A 13,822-nucleotide genomic window follows, 5' to 3' on the forward strand; every position below is an offset into this window, starting at 1 on the left:
GCTGTGACATCTGGACAGAGGAAGGAGGACAAGGAGACATGGTGGTGGAATGAGGAAGTACAGGAGAGTATACAGAGGAAGAGGCTGGTGAAGAAGAAGAAGTGGGATTGTCAAAGAGATGAAGAAAGTAGACATGAGTATAAGGAGATGAGGCGCATGGCAAAGAGAGAGGTGGCAAAGGCTAAGGATAAGGCATATAGAGAGTTGTATGAGAGATTAGACACTAAAGATGGAGAAAAGGACCTGTACCGATTGGCTAGACAGAGGGACAGAGCTGGGAAAGATGTGCAGCAGGTAAGGGTGATAAAGGACAGTGAGGGAAACGTGCTCACAAGTGAGGAGAGTGTGTTGAGTAGATGGAAAGAGTACGTTGAAGGGCTGATGAATGAAGAGAATGAGAGAGAGAGAAGGTTGGATGATGTGGGGATAGTGAATCAGGAAGTGAAGCAGATTAGCAAAGAGGAAGTAAGGACAGCTATGAAGAGGATGAAAAATGGAAAGGCTGTTGGCCCAGATGACATACCAGTGGAAGCATGGAGGTGCTTAGGAGAAATGGCAGTGGAATTTTTAACCAGATTGTTTAATGAAATTTTGGAAAGTCAGAGGATGCCTGAGGAGTGGAGTAAAAGTGTTTTGGTACCTATCTTTAAGAATAAGGGTGATGTGCAGAGCTGCAGGAACTACAGAAGGATAAAACTGATCAGTCACAGCTTGAAGTTATGGGAAAGAGTAGTAGAAGCTAGGTTAAGAAGGGAGGTGATGATTAGTGATCAACACTGTGGTTTCATGCCAGGAAAGAGCACTACAGATGCAATATTTGCTCTGAGAGTGTTGTTGGAGAAATACAGAGAAGGTCAGAAGGAGTTGCATTGTGTCTTTGTGAACTTACAGAAAGCATATGACAGGGTGCCTAGAGATGAGTTGTGGTATTGTATGAGGAAGTCGGGAGTGGCAGAGAAGTATGTAAGAGTGGTACATGATATATACAAGGGTAGTGTGACATTGGTGAGTACTGTGGTTGGAGTGACAGATACGTTTAAGGTGGAGGTGGGATTACATCAAGGATCAGCTCTGAGCCCTTTCTTATTTGCAGTGGTGATGGACAGGTTGACAGATGAGATTAGACAGGAGGCCCCGTGGACTATGATGTTTGCAGATGACATTGTGATATGTAGTGAGAATAGGGACCAGGTTGAGGAAACCCTGGAGAGGTGGAGATGTGCTTTAGAGAGGAGAGGAATGAAGGTCAGCAGGGCTAAAACAGAATATATGTGTGTAAATAAGAGGGAGGGTAGAGGAATGGTGAGGATGCAGGGAGTAGAGTTGGTAAAGGTGGATGAGTTTAAGTACTTGGGATCAACAGTTCAGAGTAATGGTGAGTGTGGAAGAGAGGTGAAGAAGAGAGTACAGGCAGGGTGGAATGGGTGAAGAAGAGTGTCAGGAGTGATTTGTGACAGACGGGTACCAATAAGAGTGAAAGGGAAGGTCTACAAGAGGGTAGTGAGACCAGCTATGTTATATGTGTTGGAGACAGTAGCATTGTCGAAAAGGCAGGAGTCAGAGCTGGATGTGGCAGAGTTAAAGATGTTAAGATTTGCACTGGGTATGACTAAGGTGGTCATGATTAGGAATCAGTATATTAGAGGGTCAGCTCAGGTTGGACAGTTTGGAGACAAAGCAAGAGAGGCGAGATTGCATTGGTTTGGACATGTGCTGAGCAGGGATGCTGGGTATATCGGGAAAAGGATGCTAGGGATGGAGCTGCCAGGTAAGAGGAAAAGAGGAAGGCTTAAGATGAGGTTTATGGATATGGTGATTGAGGACATGCAGGTGGGTGGTGTGAAAGAGCATGATGCAGAGGACAGGAAGAAATGGAAACAGATGATCCGCTGTGGCGACCCCTAATGGGAACAGCTGAAAGAAGATGATGATGAATAACAATTTTAATTAAAATTTCCACTTGTGTTTTTATTTAACACTGTGTAATAACCACAATTTGTACTTCTTCTGTTAATGATCTAAGTTGTTACAACATTTTTTCTGCTAACAAATCCCAGAACACCATAAATCTTTTAATTCAAAAGCAAATGCTTTTGATTTCCTCTTCAGTGCAGAACATATAGGAACATATTCTTTTTCTTTAGATTTGTGTTTCATCCCTTATTTTCCAGGTATATTTCTGTGAAATAGTTTCCAAATAATATCTCCGGTGCTTGATGTACACTCTGCTCTTCCAATTATTCTTAACTCTATTTCAGTTTATGAGCTCTAACCTATCACAGTTTTGAGCTGCATATATATTCTTAGTAATATCATTGCGTAAATCTTTCCTTAGGCTTACATTAGATTAATCATATTTTTCTATAGCAACAGTTTCCTACTGTACCTATTTAATAATGTCCATTTCTTGCCTATCTTAATTTTTATTACTTGCTATCTCATCCCATAAAAACTTTAAAAAACGTTTTTTTTGTAAAACTAATCCAATAATACATTCTCATGTAAAAATATATTTCTCTATAATTCTCAAATGTAAAGAAGAAAAGAAAATGAAAGGATGCATTGTGTTCAGTCTCTCTTTATCTTACTTTGGTGAAGAATGCTTCTCTTAGAGAGGTTTCGCTTAGATCCCCAGCTAATTAAAATATGTCCCCAAAATTTCTACTTCCAATTGTTCTTGGAAAGGAAAGAAGTTGTGCTAATTAAACATCTTACTTAATGCTATATCATAAATGTTCCAGACACTTACAACTACAACTTTTCTATAAGAATATCATTCCATTTTTTTATATTACTTAACAGTCACAAACTTAATCCTCAGAGTGTCTATGTGCGCATCATTAAAATCAATGTATCCTTTTTGACAACCCCCAGTCCCCTGTATTGGTTATTAATTCCGGTTCTACTTGTCCAAAAATTCTCACAAAATGTCTGTAACATAGTTAATAAATCTTATGTGTTAATTATACAAACAGTGGCGGCTGGTGACTTCAAACCAAAGGGGGGCTGCAGGAGACAGCTGAATGGGTGTGGTCAATGGGAAGGGGTATCGCCAACTAGAAAGGGGAGGAGCTATGCTCAAAATCACAAAAACTAACTAAATACACTGCCCTGGGTGCCAAACTGTCATTATGAGAGTCCAATCAAGACAAAATGAAATGTAGAAGAATAAAAATATTTCAATGCATTGGCTGCATGATAGCTTACATAATATCTAGATGGTAACAAAAAGGTTGTGAGGCATGAAAAAATAAATTACTTTTAAAATACATTAATGGAATGCCAGTCAAAATCAAGTATAAGAAAAACAAGCAGCACTCAACTCAAGCCACTTCTTGCACTGCAGTTCTAATTATAATTTATATTCAGCTTTATTAAAGTACCAAGTAATATGCTGAAAGTAGAAATCTCTGATGCCCCCACTTGTGACAATGTTTCTTACCCAAAAAAAGACCTGCTGCCTGACAACTATCTACTTGTTTCATGGGGAAAACATGATCAAAGTAAAAAATGAAAAGCAAACAAGAAATAAGCTCAAGATACATTGCTTAAAAGGATTACTGTACAGGTTATGGACCACACAATTGGCATTCTGTTTAGTTTACAAGTAAAGCCTGCAGAAATGACTGGAAGTCTCCAAGTGTAATGAGCTTCTTAAAATAGTGTAATCATGTCCTTTATTATAAATACTGTCATATGCATTTCAATACCCAAGGCTTATAAATTATCTAGTTAAGTATTCTCTACATGGCAACAACAGAAAGGCTTTCAATGTTGGCAATTCTTTAACAGTATGCTTATTAAAGCTTACTTGCATCTTACGATCTCAATAGCTTACCTGATGGTCATTAAAGTATTGCTACTTAAACACAGAGCAACAGGCACTTTGACTAATAAGCATAAATCAACAGTACATAAAATATGACAGAAACCAGACCATTCTGCAAAAATCAAGGACAGATGAAAAGCCACTCTAGTACTTGTGTCTGCCTTGGATGGGTGGGATACTCTGCACATTTACGCTGCATAACTACTCCTTCCTTGCTTCGACACATCCAGAGTCACTACATGGGGGAGTGGGGTGCAACAAATATGTCACAATTTGAAATGTCTCTGGCTGACTGTGATGGCCCTGACACATTTGTCATACCTCTCAATCTCAGAGCAAGAAATCTGGACAAAGCCATGCATAGATGTGGGACAAAGGCCCAAAAATAAGGACAATTTTTAAATATTGCTCTTATAAACTTAGAAAGGTAATAGAATAGGTCTTGCATTAGTATGACTTTTCTGAATGGTATGAAATCTGAAACTCAAATGTCTGTCATTATTTTCTAACTTCAGTCTTTAATGATTTCACTAATTTGCCACAAAAAAAACAATTTTATCAAAATGGACCAAAATGTGATGTAAAAATATAAGATAGCCACACAATACAGCTGGGAACCTGTCAAAGAAGGGACACTTTAATATTAGTACTGCTAACTTGAGCAGCTGACAAAATAAAAGAATCTACATGCATTTCTGAAATAAAAGTAATCTATAACTCTGATTATTACAGTTATTTGTTAATTGTAAATCCTCCATGTTTACTTCCAAAATTGCTATTTTGCAGAGGGATTATTAGGGGGAAGAGCAACATTTTGAGCCTTAATCGGGGACAGTTGAGAGGTTTGGCTATGCCTAATTCGATAAAGCAATTTATTTGCATGTACCTCTCAGCCTATTAATGTAACAAATCTGGACAAGGCCAAATATATTGGGGGAACATATAAACAGTACTAAAAATTGCTCGTATAAAGTGAGACAGTTGATAGAACAACAGGTCTTACTTTAGCACGCATTTTTCTGAATGTTATGAAGTCTGAAACTCAGTGTGTCATTATTTAGTGACTTAATTCCTAAATGATTTGCCAGAAAAAACACAAATTTTATGAGGAACAAATCAAAAATAAGAAGCAAAAATCTTCATTCTTTGAAAATCTGGACAGTTGGGAGGTATAGTTCAGCTGGGGCTGTCTTTAAGTTTGCCACCCTTCCCCCTCACAAAATCATGGTTGAATGGAGCCTCCACCTGCAGCCATTCCAATGATCAATTACTTGGCTATTTCACTCCATTTACCATAAACACTGATGTGCATACTGATTTACTTCTATGATGATTTGACTTCATTTGAAAGTTTTATTTTGCATTTAGCATAAGATTGTAAAAACTTATTCATCTTATAACTTTGAAATCTTTACAAATTTAATTCATTTAGCATTAGATAAAATCTTATTTAAGTTTTATACTTGTTATTTTAAGCCATTATTTATTTGAATATTAAAATGATAAAATTTTAGGTCAAAAACAAGTTACTTTCATTAAAAATTCTTAAATAGTAAAATTTGTGTAAGGAATTTACATTATTCTGGTTAAAACTATAATTTACTTAGGATAATTACCAGTTATTAAATTACAAATTCATTAAATATATAAATGTGTGAGGATGGTTATTTAATAGATCCCTCCAAGACTGTTAAAAATATAAACAAGAATGATATATATACTTATTATTCTAAGTGCTATCATTCGTGGTCCAGATTAGACTTCTTTCTAATTTCAGATTATATTTCAAAATATATTGTGGACTTTACTACAGAACCCAGATTCTTTTCGGATCACTCAAGAATTTCACTAAAATTGAACATAAAACCCAATATCAAAAATAAACTATGTTTAATAAGTGGACCTTTAAATAATAACTTATTGTCAAATGAAGATATTTGCAAACAAGCTTCAGAAACTTAAATGAAATGGTGAATAGTCTTGAATCATCAGACATTCCTTATGACATACAATGGGCTGTATGTAAAGCAAGATTAAGAGGTTTATTTATTAGTAAAGCTGCTTTTTTCAAAAACAATACTTTAAGAAAGAGGAATTCTTAAAATCAAGAATTTCTTCGTTGGAAAATCATCTTAGTCTGAACTATGATGCTACTTTAGAAAACAAATTTTTGATTGTCAGAAAGATTTAATTCTGCTTCACCAAAATAACCTCTCCTTAGCTGAACAAAAAGCTACTTGCTTCATATTCAGAGGGCCCAGGTTCCATCTAAATTGTTAGCTTATGAATTATTAAAGTTAACTTCAGAAATCCAAATATTACATCTTTATCTTATAATAACAGATTATATAATACTGATGAAGAGATTATTCAACTTTTCACCTCTCTTTACACTGAGTTATATTCAGGTTCTTCTAATTCTGTTAAAGATAATCACTCAAAACTCTTTTTAGACTCTTTGCAGTTCCCTAAACTTAATGATAATCAGCAAAACTACTTTCTACCCCTATATCGTACAAGAAATCTCGGATTCAATAGATAATCTAAATTGGGTAAATCTCCGGACCTGATGGTTTTACTCCAGAATTTTTCAAAACTTTCAAATTGGTAGTTCTTCCCTTTCTATTTAAAGTTTACAATCATATAAGAGTTAATGATATCTCAGATATTCATTGGAACACATCCAAAACCATTCTAATTCTAAAAATAATAAAGATAAATCTGACCCAGTAAATTATAGACCCATTTCTTTAATTAACGTGGATATTAAGATTCTGTCATCTATTCTGGCTAACAGATTGAAACGGATTTTACCCTCAATTATCTCGCCAGATCAATCAGGTTTTATGTCTCAGAGACATGCTTGGGATAATACTCTATCTTTAGAGACTATACTTCATCTCATTAAGAAAAATCCAAACCCTATATATGCTTTGATTATAGATGCATCAAATGCCTTTGACAGAGTATGTTGAACTTTCTATTTCAAACTATGTTATGTTTTAATATTCCCTTATTCTTTATAAATTTTTAAAAGTTTTATACAAGAATATGTTTAGTACAGTATACATTAATGGGCAATTCTCTGTTCCGATAAAGATCACTAAAGGAACAAGACAGGGTTGTCCATTGTCCCCTTTTCTTTTCAACATTTACTTAGAACCTTTGCTATTGTTTATTACTCAAAATACTTTTCATAACATCCCTAGAATTTTAATACTAATATTAATTTCTCTGCTTTTATGGATGATTTAGTAATCTACTTTCAAACTCCATTATCTGATTACAGAAAATAGTGAATTTATTGATTATTTTTCTTTGGTTTCCAACTATCTTTAAATTCTACAAAACTCATATTTTTCGCTAAATCATTTAGCACACAAATCTTTTTGTTTCCAGACGATCATTTTCAGTTTACTTATAATATAAAATATTTAGGAATCAATTTAGAACACAATAATAAATCTTCCTTTTAAAATAATATTAATAAATTATGGAACTCTATATTGTCTGATATGGACAGATGGAAGCATCTAAACCTTTCATTTCTTTCAAGGGTGGCCATTATTAAAATGAATATTCTGCCTAAATTTCTTTACCAATTCTCATCATCTGATCAGATAATTTAAAAAAAATTTTTTGAGTCTGTAAATAAAGCTTTGGCAAAATTCATATGGTTCCCTAAATCTGTTAGAATTTCCTATTCTAGATTGGCATTTTCAAGGACAAGGGAGGTTTGGGTTACCTAATCTTTATCTCTATTATTTGATTGTCTCATCCAATAAACTTCTTTACTATCTCTAAATTCAATAACACTTCTTATCCAAATCACTCTTTATGGATAAAATTATGGTATAATTATGTCATTTCTAATAATTTAAATCCTGAAGCTATTCCCTTTATCTCTGGATAGTTTATTTATTAAAAATATATCTACAGTATTTAAACAAAAGATTAGAGATTTCCAAACCTTACTCAAAATGTGTAAACTAGAAAGATCTCACACCATGTTCAGCCAATTCATCTAAACCCAAATATATTATTGGACAATAAACTTTTGAACTTAACAAACTATCCTTTAATTAAAAATCTAAAAGTAGGAGAGATGTTTTGAAATATCTTGACTTGCCTTTATCTGACTGGCGTAGGTTATTGAAAGTAAACTGGAATTACTCACCAATTCTTACACAACTAAGAGCAATAATTAAAAACAAATTTGTATCTCTGGTCCCCATAGACTCACAATTGAAAAACCTTAACACGATTATCAAAATACTTTCATCATCTGATAAAATGCTCTCAAACTCATATAAATTAATTAATTCTTTTAATGATGGACCACAACTGTCTTTTATCTAATGTTTGGTTGAATTATAATTCCCAATTGTCAGAATCTCAGAAAGTCCTGGCTATTAGACACACTAAGGAATTTATCCCTTTTAAAAAATTAGCATACACACAATTAATGATTAATAATGATGCCTACTTTACCCCAATCAAATTAAACAAATTTAACCCAAATAAGTCCCCATCGTGTTCATGCTGTTCTCATCCCCAAGCAGACCTCCTTCATATTCTATGTTATTGTCATTTTTCTCACAGATTGTGGACATCTTTGAAAGTCAGACTGCAGAAAATGAGATATCAAAAATCCACGCTGACGGAATTTGCTATTCTACATATTCCATTGATTCATCTTTCAAAAGTTGATATTCATGTTATCATTTTTATTTGCTCATCACTAAAACTTTATATAATACAAAATTGGATTGATCGTTCTAAATTAAAATGGGTTACTTTCAAGAAAATGGCTTTTAAATTTATTGATGCTCAGAGATACTTAGGTGGAATTCCAAAAAAAAAAAGCTATTAGAAAGGTTGTGTTAGAAAAGGTTCTAAACATATTAAATAGTTAATGTTAAATATTTTTTTTTTTTCTCTCAGGTTGCCTAACTTGTATATAGTGTACATATGGTGTATGTTTTATTTCTAAATAACTTATCAAAATCTCATGAAGGTTGTTATCACTAGATGAATTGTTATATGTTCATTTATGCCTTCTTGTTATGTATAATCTTTTAATTGTCTTGCTATTCATATAATTAATAAAAAAAATTTTTGAGAAAAAAAAAGATTTGCACTGGGTATGACTAAGGTGGACAGGATTAGGAATCAGTATATTAGAGGGTCAGCTCAGGTTGGACAGTTTGGAGACAAAGCAAGAGAGGCGAGATTGCATTGCTTTGGACATGTGCTGAGCAGGGATGACGGTTATATCAGGAAAAGGATGCTAGGGATGGAGCTGCCAGGTAATAGGAAAAGAGGAAGGCTTAAGATGAGGTTTATGGATATGGTGAGAGAGGACATGCAGGTGGTTGGTGTGAAAGAGCATGATGCAGAGGACAGGAAGAAATAGAAACAGATGATCCGCTGTGGCGACCCCTAACAGGAACAGCCGAAAGAAGATGATGATGAATAACAATTTTAATTAAAATTTCCACTTGTGTTTTTATTTAACACTGTGTAATAACCACAATATGTACTTCTTCTGTTAATGATATAAGTTGTTACAACATTTTTTCTGCTAACAAATCCCAGAACACCATAAATCTTTTAATTCAAAAGCAAATGCTTTTGATTTCCTCTTCAGTGCAGAACATATAGGAACATATTCTTTTTCTTTAGATTTGTGTTTCATCCCTTATTTTCCAGGTATATTTCTGTGAAATAGTTTCCAAATAATATCTCCGGTGCTTGATGTACACTCTGCTCTTCCAATTGTTCTTAACTCTATTTCAGTTTATGAGCTCTAACCTATCACAGTTTTGAGCTGCATATATATTCTTAGTAATATCATTATGTAAATCTTTCCTTAGGCTTACATTAGATTAATCATATTTTTCTATAGCAACAGTTTCCTACTGTACCTATTTAATAATGTCCATTTCTTGCCTATCTTAATTTTTATTACTTGCTCTCTCATCCCATAAAAACTTTAAAAAACTTTTTTTTGTAAAACTAATCTAATAATACATTCTCATGTAAAAATATATTTTTCTATAATTCTCAAATGTAAAGAAGAAAAGAAAATGAAAGGATGCATTGTGTTCAGTCTCTCTTTATCTTACTTTGGTGAAGAATGCTTCTCTTAGAGAGGTTTCGCTTAGATCCCCAGCTAATTAAAATATGTCCCCAAAATTTCTACTTCCAATTGTTCTGGGAAAGGAAAGAAGTTGTGCTAATTAAACAACATCTTACTTAATGCTATATCATAAATGTTCCAGACACTTACAACTACAACTTTTCTATAAGAATATCATTCCATTTTTTTATATTACTTAACAGTCACAAACTTAATCCTCAGAGTGTCTATGTGCGCATCATTAAAATCAATGTAACCTTTTTGACAACCCCCAGTCCCCTGTATTGGTTATTAATTCCGGTTCTACTTGTCCAAAAATTCTCACAAAATGTCTGTAACATAGTTAATAAATCTTATGTGTTAATTATACAAACAATATCAGCTGCATAAGAGAATAACATAACTTAAGCCTACTTTTCCCAAACTCACTCTTTTATTTTACATTTGAAATTTTATATAATTACTGATGCTCTCCTTGCCCATAGACAATGGACGAGTCTTCGTGGGTTCTGTTCAAGCAGCTTTATTATGTACAAACGCATCATGATAAAAGCTTATTAACTTTACCTTAGGTAACTTATATACAAACAAGCTATTGCATTCATACATGCTCACTCTCTGGCTGCACTCTCAAAGTGGCACTGGGTATAGCACGTGCCCACTATTTATATGTGCATGTACAGTCCTTCATATGCTTTTTAAAGATACAGCACATACACCATGCTCTACAATTAAATTAACTACAACACCAAACAAAAATTGCTTAAGACACACCCTTGCCTAACTCAATTCTTTAATTATACCAAGATAATGTGCACATGATTGCAGAGAAACATTTCCATATATTTCATCCTTGAACTCAAGAAGCTTTTCTTATCAAATATATTGCCAAAAGCTTTACTAACAACCCATCACTACCTATATACCTTTCTGTTGTAAATAAATTAATTACTTCTAATTTTTAAAATTCTTGTATATTCTTACAGTTCACTATACTTTAAACTTGTGGTTCTACCACTTCTCTTTTTGCTCAACCTTACGTATTTTGTTAATATTTTATAATCAGTACTATCCAGCAATAACACAGAGGATTATTATTGGGTCTCTGATTGTAACCTGCTTAATATGTGTTCAAGACATGGGTGCCAATAAATTCACCTCTGTATCAAAGCTTGAGAGGTAAATCTGGGCTTTCCATGTCTCCAAAACATAACATAAGGTTAAGATCAGTGACCCATTCATAATTCTTTGCAATCCATGGAGCTTTATCTGTACCAAGTACAATTATTTCAGAAAAATAACATGCAAAGTGCTTTGCTGGCTTTCAAAGGTGTTACACAGTTATGGAGCTCTGTCAAATAAACAGCAATGCTAGCACACATTTTACCCCAGGGCAGAATAGTGGTAGAGTTCAAAAAGCTTTATTTGTGCACCAGGGGTAGATTACTGCATGAATGGCAGGATGGAATGAAGCTGTTTAAACTCTGCCTCTGTAGTTTGTTGGCCAGTACTGTCAAGTCTTAATGCCTATGGAGAGACTTGATCTTAATAATCATGCTTAGGATGTGCTTGTTAAGATTAGATCTTGCACTACAAAAGTACTTAACTAGTTTGTCTTTTTCCCGATATTAGGGAGTAATCACCAAGCTCTGTGGGCTATAACCTCTTTATATCTTCCTCCTGTTTTTATTTTTATTTTATATTTTTTGTACCATAGAAAACACACTCTTTCCTTTCTTTTCTTTCCATCCATCACTCCTGCAGAACTTTAAGAAAAATACTTAACTGTTTGGCTGTTAAGGACTTCTAAAAAGCAAATGTAGTTCCATCTATTGCTGGATCTCTTTCTAATTTGGCCCTCTTTAGTTTTCTACATCTTCTAATGTAATATCAGCCTCAATAACCTTCCTTGCGTCATTACTTGTTTTTAACTGACCATTCCTTAGTATCATGACAGTATTCCCCGGTATGCAGTTCATTTGAATAATGCTTCATTACTTTCATTTTTGCACCCTGAGTAAAATAACTTTTATTCTACTCTTTGAAATATCCATAAATACTATATCTTCTTCTAACTTCCTTAATAACAAAGGATTCATCACATATTTTGTTCTGATGTATATCTCTGTTTTTATCTTTCTTTCTCCTCTCATTTTCTTTACAAAATTATGTCTCTTTCTTATATTCCCCTTCTTCTGTTTAATTACATAACAACATGCATTCTACATTTATTTTATTCCTTATTCTATTGTTTTATTTACTGCATAAAGACTTCTCTTTCACATTGTTCATACATTTCTCACTATTCCACTAGCACCTATACTTCTGCCATATTTCCATATGAATCCATCATAACTAATTTGAATAACTTCTTATCTCTGAAAATTTTCTGCTCCAAAAATCTGTATTATCCAAGGTACATGTAGGCATCCTTTAATCCAAAATGATCATGGGTTTGCACCTCTATTGGACTGTTTTGAGCAGCATCTTCTGTGGCTGTGCAATCCAAACCAGGAATGGCAGTCCTTTCCACACTCTGGGCAGCAGTAGGCATATGTTGGTCTGGTATAATGGGCATGGATCTTCCTGAGGGTTTTCTTATCCTCTTTTCTCCTTGTCAAGGTGGTTTCATACATAGTGAGAGCTTCCTTCACTTCCTGTTTTCAGGCAATATTGTCTGATGTGAGAGATTACCAGTTTTTCACACTGATGGAAAGAGCACTGAGGTCACACTTGCATATGTCCTTATAGCACAATTTGGATCACCCTTTCAGTCAATTTCCAGACACCAGCTCTCTGAAAAGGAGGTCCATTGGTATTTTGCCATCTGTCATGCATGGGATGTGAATAAACCAATGCATACATCTCTGTTCCAGGAGGGTGAACATGGAGGTGGTGCTCATCTTCTCAAGCACTATGCTGTTGGGGATCCTGTCCTGCCATGAGTTACCAAGTATATGCCTAAGGCAGCGCATATGGAATGCATTGAGCCGCTGCTCCTGTTTTGAGCACAGAGTCCATGTTTCATTGGCATACAGTAATGAGCTCAAAAACAGGCTGTATAAACCTTTGCCTGAGTGTGCACATGATAGTTAATTATTAGCCCAAATTCTTTATCAGCCTGGAAAACATTCTGGCAGCTTTTGCAATGTGCTTGTTGATCTTGCTATCAAGTAACATGTTGTCAGAGATTGTAGAGCTTAGGTACATGATCTCATGGACAACCTCCAGCTCATAGTCACTCACCATGATTGATTGATCAATCCCCACATTTTGGGCCATCATCTGATTCTTCTTTAACCTGATCATGAGGCCATATTCCATACATGTATCTACAAAGCCTCATGAGTGACAAGTTCTTGCTGAGTGTGAGCCACTATAGCTGCATCATCAGTGAACAGGAACTCCCTTAGATATCTCCTAAGCACTCTGGCCTTCGATCTAAGTCTCAACAGTTTGAAGACATTGCTGTCCATTCTGGTTCAAAGAAAGATACCTTCTGTAGCAGTTCCAAAAGCAAATTTCAACAGATCTGAAAAGAAGATACCAAACAGTGTTGGAGCCAGTGCACACCCATGCTTTACTCCACTGAGAATCTCAAAGTCAAATGTGGATCCATCGTACATGATGGTCTCCTTCACGACTTCATGGAATGCCCTGATAATGTTAAGAAGTATTGGAGGACAGCCGATCTTTGCCACAATCACAAACAGACTTTTTCTATTGATGAAGTCAAATGCCTAGGTCAGACCAATGAAGGTAATATACAGAGGTTTTCTCTGCTCACTGCACTTTTCTTGTAGTTGGCTAACAGAGAAAACCATGTCTGTAGTAGACCGCCCAGCTCTAAA

This window comes from Protopterus annectens, chromosome 5.part0 (assembly GCF_019279795.1).
Source record: "Protopterus annectens isolate FY-2018-M chromosome 5.part0, PAN1.0, whole genome shotgun sequence".
Taxonomy (NCBI): Eukaryota; Metazoa; Chordata; order Ceratodontiformes; family Protopteridae; genus Protopterus; species Protopterus annectens.